At 42.5% G+C, this 10,951-nt stretch overlaps 1 pseudogene; it reads left to right on the plus strand.

The window, feature by feature from the left end:
- Positions 1 to 9,995: 9,995 nt before the first annotated feature.
- Positions 9,996 to 10,112, plus strand: LOC136649944 (5S ribosomal RNA; annotated as a pseudogene).
- Positions 10,113 to 10,951: the final 839 nt, after the last annotated feature.

Raw genomic sequence — 10,951 nt, forward strand, 5'->3', positions numbered from 1 at the left:
CTTCTGGAATTTCCTCCAGTCCAAGTGTGCCTTGGGCCATTATATCACTAATGATGGGACCATATCAGAAGGTGCCTATGATCATAAATATAATAATAATATAATATACAGTATTTATATACCGCCTTTCTTGGTCTTTATTCAAGACTTTATTCAAGGCGGTTTACACAGGCAGGCTTATTAAATCCACGCAGGGATTTTTACAAATTGAAAGAAGGTTCTCTCTTTCAAGAACCACCACATTCAAGATGTTACACTCCGATCTGGTTTAACATTCTGGCCTCCATCCTCCCACGCTCCGAGCAGATGGAACAGCTCAGCTGCAGCTTGCCAGCTGCTTCAAGGTCGCACGGTGCCTGTGGCCTCGAACTGGCGACCTTGTGGATGTTAATCTTCAGGCAAATGGAGGTTCTACCCTCTAGACCAGACCAGACCAGATGGGCATTTTCAAACCACCCAGTTGCAGTTATAATACAACCATATTTAAACTTGCTAATCTGAATATTTATATCTAATTGTCATTATGTCACACGTTCTTACAGCATGCACACATCAAACAATGGAAAGTCTGAATCGTTCTATAGCTTGTGATATGTCATCATCACCCAAGATTTGGGGGGATGCACTTGGAAATTTGATTACTGACTCCTGAAATGGTTCTGATGTGAAGGGTATACAGCAGGTCATCAGCATCAGTTGTATTTTCAGATGTGTCAGTTTGTGCAATACAGTGGAGGTTCAGCTGAGAATAGAACGGGCAATTCTCTTTAGAGCACTGGACCCCAAATTGTATGCTGGGGTACTCCAGTATGCCAGGAAAACAACTCCTGGGAGCCAAAAGCACCCTTCTGCAGTATAAATTGCCCATTGAGATTCTTCATGACTTACAACACAGTCCAATGTATGTCTGTTCAGAAGTTGTTTTAAAAAAAAAAAAAAAAAAAAGACTTTCTTCCAGGAAAGTGCTGTAGGTTTACAACTTTAATTATCTGGCCTTGCTTCCTTTGTGTCCCAAAACACATGCTGACTAGCAAACCCACACTTATCTGTGGATGTCTGATGTTCTATGCAGACATAACAGCAAAAAGAAAATAAATAAAACCTTGTGAGAACCTGCAAGAATTGTTTTAGCCCAGCCTAGAAACCATGGTTCATACCCTATATCACAGCATGTTTTTAAAATAGTAACAACAACAACAACAACAACACATTATATAATAGGATGATTATTAAGGGTTGGACAAACTGATGGACAAAGCTCATAGGTGAAGTACTTTCTTCTGTGTTGTCTGAAAAATTGACTCCTGTTATGGGAATTTCCTGTAAGATAAAACAGTCAGATGATGATGATGATGATGATGATGATGAACTGTACCTGTCAGGAATTGTTGGCTGATATTTTCTTAGTGGGAAACTAACAGTTAGGCAGGAGATGTGCCAGCAGACAGGCTACTTTAAACAATTGCATCTGTTTCTGAAAGTGAGTCAAAAATATAGGAAGGGGCTTGGAGCAAGTAACTGAAGGGGGTTACGCATAGAACCCTCTTCACAATCTCCTTATCCTGTTAAAATAAGACCCCAACCCACTCCATATGAGATATAGTGTCTGCCATAGCCCTGTCTAGTGTTGTCCACAGTAGCTGGAAACAGACAATCCCTTTTTCAGAGAGCTAAAGCTTTTTTGAACAAGAGATGACTACTCAGTGCATATTTGTCCCAGTTTGCTTCTGGTTACCAGATTCAGTAGGCTTTGGTATTATTTCAAACCAGCAAAACCTGTTGGATCATAGACAACAATAATACAAAAGTTGTTGGCATCCTTCAGTCTTGGAAGACTATGGTATCTCACTCTGAATGGTGGTTCTGGAATAGCGTTTAGTGTGGCTGAAAAGGCCGATTCGGGAGTGACAATCCCTTCCACACTGAGAGCAAATGTAGTCTGTCCCTGGTCTGTCTCCCTGGCTACAGGCCTTCCTTCTTTGCCTCTTCGCATACAAAAGTAATGGCAAATAATGTCACCTATCTGAAACCACTTTTTTCAGCTCTCTTCAAAATGGTTATTCCTCTCCAGCCATGATGGGCTCTTCTTAAACCAGCTTAGGGGGCAAAGTGTGAACAGCATCCATACAAGTGGCACAGTGATTCTGATATGAGTTTCAGTTTCTTGGATATTTGGCTGCCCTGTGCTCTGGTTCTTGCATTAAAAGGGATGATGTATTTCCTCTTAGTTATTATTTGCACTGGGCTACTGAAGGGGAAAGAAATAGTGAAGTGTGCAACATATGAGTCTAAATCATTTGTGCCAGAAATAACAGTGAAGCACTTTCACCAGTGCCTCATTAGCTTATGGAAAACTGGACCCTCAGGAAACAGCAGGGCACCAGTGTAAAGTATTTCAGCCAGACTGCTAAGCGACAGGGATGCGTTTTTGCTTTAAAAAAATTTTTTTTTTAACTAAAGACTGCTGTCTCAGTGTAATGCCATATGCTTGCAGACACACTGTTGCATCACTGTCTCATGAGTAAACAATAAGCCCTACAGCCATCACCAAGTGATATTATCAGGGCCTTGCATATTTTTGTGTGGATCCTTTCAATTATGTTTTTTTAATGCCTAAGGAAAGAATCTCTGTTAGACAGCAATAGACCAGATCCTCAAAATGTACATTCAACTCAACTATGCAAGGTACAGAAGAAACATCCTCATCCCATATTTTATAATTAATGGTTCTGATCTACGGCTAAATTATCACTTGACACACGACAGATAAGAGATTGGAGCCAACTCCTAAGACTTGTAAAGACAACTGTTACCCTGCACATGCCTGATCTTGTGTGATCTCAGAAGCTAAGCAGGATCAGGCTTGGTTAGTACTTGGATGGGAGACTGCCCAGGAATACCAGGTGCTATAGGCTTATACCATAGTCTTTCGAGACTGAAGGTTGCCAACCAACCATTTTGTAAAGACACGAACATGCCAAGACCCATACAAAAAAGGAATGAGGACTTCAGGATGTTTACATCTACAGGTGCTTCCCAGCAAAAGAGACCCTTTGGGGGTCTTTTGCTGAAGTTGCGGAGGCATTTAAATCTCTGGACAGTTTCCTTTTGCCTCCAGCCAAGCTACCAAAACTAGAAGCATCAACACATGGAGTGAAAAAAACAGAGCAATCCAATCAAAGAAATATTCACATTGCTCCTTATGGCTGGAAGGTATAGATTTAGTCATCCTCTAGTGCAACTCTGCAAAGAATGTACGTAGTACAAATGAACACAAGAACATCAGAAGAGCCTTGCTGGATCAGGCCAAAGATTCATCTAGTCCAGCTTCCTGTATCTCACAGTGGCCCATCAGATGCCTCAGGAAGCACACCTGACAAGATGCCTATATATATATGTTGCCCTCCCTTGCATGCCACTCCTTCATCCAGTGGCTCAAACTGCCACCCTATCCTCATCTTGAACAAGATGAAGATGAGGGCAAGAGCATTTATCTCTTCATGCAGAGCCTGCAGCTCCACTGCTGCTTCTTGTAAGGTGAATGGGTGATGGTGGGGTTAGGCACACATTGGTGCATGCTGGCAGAGGCGGCTGATATAATGTGGGGGTAGGCTTGGGTGGCAGATTTCCTTGGACCACCTTGGATCTGCCTTGTTCCCTATTGTTCTTGGATCTGATACTATTTCTAATGCTTGAAGACTGGGAGGACCTACCCTTTCCTTATCTTTGATATATCAGCTAACCAGACATTTCACTGGCTTCTCACATCTCACTCCCCTTTCTCCACCCCCTCCTTCCCAACCTAAAACTGCAGCAAACGAACCACTGCTTTTGGAAAACATAGTTGATAGATGGGGAGAGAATTCCAGCCACTTGCCTGCTCGGAGAATGCCTCTCCAGCATCCTGTAGTGCCTGCAGGTGCACCTGTTTACTCTTCCCTTCACTTGCTGAGTCCATCTAGCCCCTTGCAGCGCTCAGCGATACATAGCCTCGGTCTCCTCTTGTGTACACATCTCAAGTTTTGCAAATAGCCACTCAGTAAAACAGCTGGGAATGACCACAGTTCCCTTCAAACAAGGATTGCAGTGCTGTAAAATATGTAATCACATTACAGAAACATGATAGTTTGCTGCAAATTTAAACTGGGTTCAGACTCATTTACTATCATGGTATGACTATCATCTCAAGCAAAAAAAATTACAAATTCTCAACTTGAATACATTTTGGAATAAGGAGAAATGTGGGGAAACAGATGAGAATATGGCTATATGTTATGTCATAGAACTCCTGGATTTTCTGGTTGCAGAATTTGGAGGCTGTGCAGCAAGCTGGATACTCAGAGGGAGATACAGTCTAGGTCTGCTTTGAATGTCACGCTCATAGTTTGTAGGCCACTTGCTTTGGGCCCAACCCACAGTGCTGCTGCTGCGATATTTACAGATCCACAGCTATGTGGGCAGGTGCGTGTCTTATATTGAGTCATCCGAGTGTCATCAGATAAAACAGAAAAGCAGCTCCATAGTGCTAATCCAACTTTTAAAGGGGCTCCTAAATGTCACTATGAAAAATTCTGTGATTGTACTAGATGTGAAAGGGGCTCAGGTCAGTGAAAATCGCAGCTCAGTGGTAAGGCATATGCTTTGCAAGCAGGTGCCAGGTTCTGTTCCTGATATCTCCAGCTGAAGGATGATCAGAAAGACACTGGAACAGACAAACTCAATGGTCAAATGGACTGACTTGGTATAAGGAAGTTTTGTATGGAGTCACTGAAACAACAAACTACAGTGTACATTTAAGCATCCCTTTCTAGGTCCTCTTTAATCAGTCCAATCCCCAACAGTGCAAAGGCATTAGAGACCCTCCCCATTCCATTGAAGTCCTGCTTGCTTGAGATATCCCTGGTAGAAACAGTTGAAAATCCCAGTTCTGTTGTCTTTGGCAGAGCAACAGTTTCAGCAAACTCTCCTTGGGGGAAACCAGGGGAGATATTGGATACCTTACATTCTGCTGGTCATTTTCTATTACAGTTTCTGTCAAGTCCAGCAGAGCACGTGGACTGTCTTGAGGGAAATAAATCTATGGCACACTTGGAGGAACAAGTCCAACACTATATTACTGGCAGGGTTCCAAGAGCCTGCTTCACACTCAGTAACAGCTTGTGTATGTACTAATAACCGAGCCTAGTGGCACTGCTGAGCTACTCAGGTTACAGCTACGGATAGGCTTAAAGGGACAAAGTGTAGCTCCCATTCTGTTCATCCTGGTGTCGAACCAGCTGTCCTCTAAGTGTTCACAGGCTTTGAAAACACTCAGATTTTTTGCCCAGGTTGAAACACTGTAGGAGTACTTTACAAACTGGATAAAGGGGAGCTCAAATGCACTTGAGATTTATCCCCTTGATTTTAATAATGCAGAAACAATAACATTACACTTGATCATTCTAGGCTTTTCTTCCATGTCCAACCACGCTAACACTTTCCCTAACATCAGTCCGTTGTTTTTCCCATTGTACAGACCTCAGGGCAGGGGCCTCCTCCCGCCATGGACATTACACTGGGTCATTTGCTCTCCTGCTGCCTGCCGGAACAGGTAAGCCAGCGGGAGAGGTGGGAGGGAGTGGGGGAGGGCTGAACGGGGGCAGAGAGGGGGCAAAATTGGGTGGGGAGAGGAACTGTGGATGGGTGGGTTGGTTCCAGAAAGAGGTGGGTTCAGTCAGCAGCAGTGGTGACAACCAAATCCTAGCCCCCTTCTCGGACCCGATCCATGGCCCATTTCCAAAAGGACCTGCACCATTGATTTCACTAGCACAAGTCCAAGCAGACCATTCCACACCATGGAGGCTTTCCCCTGGGTAAGGGATCATTTGCTTTCTTACCCAGTGGACATCTGTTGAACTGCCCTCCCCCCCCCCAAGCAGGATGCAACACAAGCCCCTGCATTAGCAAGAGGAAATGCATAGGGTTGGGTCCTAACAAAAGCAATGAACAGCAAGCATTCATGCTAACTGGGTACAGTATACACCTGGAGCAGATGAGGAGGAAGAGGCAACCCAAGTACAATGAGAGATAAGGAGGAAAAAGTGGGGCACTATTTCAATAGGGGAGGGCAAAAAGGTTTCAATGACTGGGTGAAAGATTCTTAAGAATGCCTATATTTGGAGACATTCACAATTACATTAAATAGTGATTTAGTGTAAAAAATTGTGTTGTAAGATTTTTGAGTGAGTTTGTGTTCCTCATTATTATAGCAATATTATCAAGACAAGTCAGACCTCTGATGTGTATGTCTGGATACAATATTACTGATATATTTATATACTGTTAACAACAAAAAAGTTTATAATACAGTTAACATAGCAAAAGAAAGGGAAGAAAATAATGGGAAATCTCACTTTTCTCCCAAACATTTTCTCCCAAAGCTACTCACAGCAATTAAGATTCAATTCACAATGCTGCTGGCCAGTGCTGGGTATCTAAAATAAAGTGCCTCTGGCTGCAAGCCTTGCATGAGAGCCGTTTATCTCAGGGGTGTCAAACATAAGGCCCAGGGGCCGGATGCGGCCCACAGAAGCTTTTTATCTGGCCCTTAGGCTCTCAGCTGCTGAGCAGTACTGTTACTGCTGAAAAGGCAGCCCACATGAAAACTGGGCTCTCCCATATCTTGAAAGATGATCAAGATTTGTGTGTTTTCTCTTCTGTCATTTGCAACTAATGAGTTCCTAAGTGAGAAAAAGTGGTGCGTATTTTTGGTTATGACCAGTTTAATGACATCACTTCTTGGCTAATAACATCACTTCTGGCCCTCAGAAGGCATCATGGATCCTATTCAGCCCTCTGTATGAAACGGGTTTGACACCCCTGGTTTATCTGTTTATAACAGTCAGAATGCAGAACTAATGAGCTGGCATTACTGAAATACTGGAAAAAATATTGGCACTCTTGTGGAATCTTCATATGTCATCTGAAGGAGGATGGGAATCTTCTCAGCCAGCGTTAAATGGCTTGCCAAAGTGTTACTAGAACTGGAGATATTTACCTATAACCTCTCAGTACCTCCTCATCTGGCAAAATGAATTGGATGCTATAGAATATCATGAAACATTACTGAAAAGTGAATGTAATCCCATACTTCACTGTGGGTTGGTGCCAGCTAATCCTATATTAATATTTGTAAAATCTGATCACTTGGGGCTGAAGTGTGGTCTATGAGCACCAGGAGGAATGAAAGAGAGAGTTAATACTAGTTGCTAGCTGTGCTGCACATATTGTTCCCATGTTGTCTAAACCAAATTTGATTTGCTGCCAAGACATATACAAGTAATAGTCAACAAGATTTACAGTTACTTTTGCACTAACACAGCAAGAGTGGAAAGGTTAAATGAATTATGTTGTTTGAAGTTCAGCACTAACATCTGATAGGCCATTGCAGCATCTGTTGGTGAGGTGCTACAATCTGTCACAGAGCGAAGGGGGGAGCAGAGTTGCATCTTTCTTGAGCCCAGATGCCATTCTTCATAGAACAAAACTAAACAAACATGAGAGCATTAAACAGTTTACATGCCTTGGGCCAAAATTACATGCCTCTTGGTTTCAAAATGCTGAACCTTCAACAGATTTGTTCTGGAGCTCGCTGTTGACTTAGCTGCCCACTGAACTTCTCATTTTGTTGAATAATTTTGCTGAATCCAGTTTTGTTTTGTTTTCCGTGCTATGCATATCCCTGCAATGTCAGCCCCATACAAAGTACACCACAGTAATTCAGCTGAGAAGAAACAAAAACATAAATTACTGCAGCCAGATAATTTCTTTCTAGGAAAGGAATCGGCTAGCAAAGCTGGTATAGAACATTCTTGGCCAACACCACTACTTGGACATCCAGGAGCAGCACCAGGTCAAAGAGCACACCCCACTCCACCTTGCAGAGCAAGAGGGACAATTTCTAAATCAGCAGGAGTCCCACAACAAATGAAAGGATAATCCACCAAAGGCCACCACAATAAGACAAAGGCCCCTGGATGGTGATGTGCTGGGAAGGAAACCCAAGCATGTTATTGCAGAACCCCTGTAATATTATATTCAGTGCTGGAGAGATTTTGCCATCTAGGAAAATTGGGTGAATTCCAGCTAACATGCAACTTGGCTGGAGGAGAGCCTGCTTCCACGTTGACAATGTTGGACATCCCTGTCCTAGAACTAAGCGTGAACACTCGTTGTGGTCTGTATTGCACCCTGGGTTCTGTTCCTAGCAAGTTTGGTCATGTCTAGGTTTCTTCATGGCTAAGTGAGCACCTCCTTAAAGAGGTGCTCACTTTCCCATAATGTCCTGCATAGTGTCTACACTGATATCGTGATGACCCCCTCACCCTGTTCTTCAGGTAATGCACTTCCACCTCCTTCTCATTAATAAATTTGATTGAGATGAAGAACAAATGCATGCCAAATGAAAGATGAAAATGGCATGTTGTTGCATTGTTTCTCAGATAGCTTACTTGAGTAGAAAAACAGCACCACACTTTTTTGAGAGGTAGTGATCATGAAAACTGACAGGGACTTTCTCCATGTTTTAATTGGTCAGTTTCTGCTCCAGTGCAAGTCGCCTTTTTACAGGCCAAGCACTGGTGTTCTGATCAGTCTCGTAAAGGGAAGCTGTAATTTGCCATAAGTGGCATTACAGGCACTGTCCAATAGGTACTCATGACATTCATCCCATGAAATTCCAGACAGCAATGCAACGCACAATGGCCTTATTAGCTAGGGAAAGAATTTCACTACCCCAGGTGTATATTATTGATTGAGTGCTGGGAAAGTACAATGTTCCAAAAAAAGAAGAAAAATGTGTGATGAGCTTGTAACGACTGCTTAATTAAGTGATAGATATGGGCCAAGATGATCTTCTAACCCACTCAGACCCATCTGGATCCTAATAATAAATCTAGAGCAGTGGTTCTCAAACTTATAGCACTAAACAGGACCCACTGTTTAGATGAGGATCTGTCAGGGCCCACCAGAAGTGATGTCATGACCGGAAGTGACATCGTCAAGCAGGCAATTTAACAATCCTAGGCTGCAATCCTACCCACACTTACCCAGGACTAAGTCCCATTTACTATTATTGTTAAAAGCATATACATAGTTGCCTGTTAAAAGTACAGATCTATAACATTTCCCAAACACAGCCACATACCATGCTAGAATCAAGTCTAATATATTAAAAATAAAATAGTGAAATGAATGGGGACCCACCTGAAATTGGTTCGCGACCTACCTAGTGGGTCCCAACCCACAGTTTGAGAAACACTGATCTAGAGCATTCCAGTTCCAGCTATTTTGCATAATCTAACAGCTAAAGCTTGGGTGGGAATTAAATCAGGTGCACTTGATTATCCATTTTCTTTTGAGGTGCACTTTGGTTATCCAGGCCTAAATTCCTTCCCACTCCAATCAAGGTACACCAAGCTCTAAAATTATTGTCTGGTGATGCCTGCAAACTTGATGATGACTTGTTTGGAAAAAGATTGTGCTTGGAAAATCAAGCTTCCTTCTCTGATAAAATAGCAATACATTCAGGGTATCTGCTAAGTAGATATTATCTGGACACCTGCCTTAACTGTGTTTTCAGGTATCTGTTAAGGACTTGGCTGTTTCAACAAGCTTAGAATTTGTAGTTTGCAGTTGAAGTAGGATTATGAACTGCTGCTTTTAGATTGCTAGACTGGAGATTTATTGTGTTTTGATCTTATTGCTGCTGTTAGTGTTTTATATGGTTTTCTATTTGTTCTTGTTTTGTAGACTTAAGTTTGTAAATTTTGTAAGCAGTATATTTTTACAAAATGCATGGATAGATTAATAGATGGATGGGTTTGTGTGTGTGATTTGTACCCAGACCTTCAGACAAACCTTCCAGAGCACTTAAAAGCATTAACAGCCCAATCCTGTGCATAAAATGGTTGTTGATGGAGCATGTAGGCTTCTGTTAGTGGTCATTTTGTAAGCACTGCCACAACTGTTACCCTGCGCATGCCCGATCTCGTCTGATCTCGGAAGCTAAGCAGAGTCAGGCCTGGTTAGTACTTGGATGGGAGACCGCCTGGGAATACCGGGTGCTGTAGACTTATACCATAGTCTTTCGAGACTGAAGGTTGCCAGCCAAAAGAGGTAGCAGCACCACAGCTTTGCTGACAGATCCCGTCGCACCCACTGGACCAGGTAATGTAGCGGAGGGGGTGGACTGGGTGCAAAACTGGATGCAGGGAGGGGAGGCACATTTAAAGAAAGTCAGAACATGATATTTGTGATGAATTATTTTTTTATTCTAAGACGTATTTTGAACCCTGAGTTTATTATCAGCATCTCACAGAAAGGATTCTGAACTTTTTCTAGGATTTGCCTATGAAGATTTGTGTCTTCATCACTGTTTTAAGGCAACGGCAGAAAATGTTTGATGGCCACAGCACCTGCACTGCAGCCCAGAACAGAGAACGTGCAGTCAGTCCTTCAGCAGGCCACCAGTGCATGCCGAGAACTAAGTGGACGGAAAAGATTGTATGTGACATGAGCAGCAATGAGTGGTGATGATTCTGAACAATGATGTGAATGGGTCTGGGGATATATTTTTAATGCATTCATTGCTCTTTTACCCCAATGGTGAGAAAAATATCTAGGCAGACAGTGTGACTCACTAAAGCCTTATTTCAGCAAGTGCTAGATCTATACTAGCCAGTACTCTCATCACAGCAAAATATGTCTTGGATTAAAAAAAACAACCTCCAAAGTCCTGTTTGGAGGGAAATTGTCTCGCTTTGTACAATGCAAAAAAGAGGAAAATTTTTAGCAAGATCCCATGGCAAAGATTTTTCCAGATCGTTCCATTTGTCAGCAACACTTGCATCCAGATAAACAATGCTATGAGTCTCCATACTCCATTCCAATGACCTAACTACATTACAATTTA

The sequence above is a fragment of the Tiliqua scincoides genome, chromosome 4 (assembly GCF_035046505.1).
Source record: "Tiliqua scincoides isolate rTilSci1 chromosome 4, rTilSci1.hap2, whole genome shotgun sequence".
In the NCBI taxonomy this organism is placed as follows: domain Eukaryota; kingdom Metazoa; phylum Chordata; class Lepidosauria; order Squamata; family Scincidae; genus Tiliqua; species Tiliqua scincoides.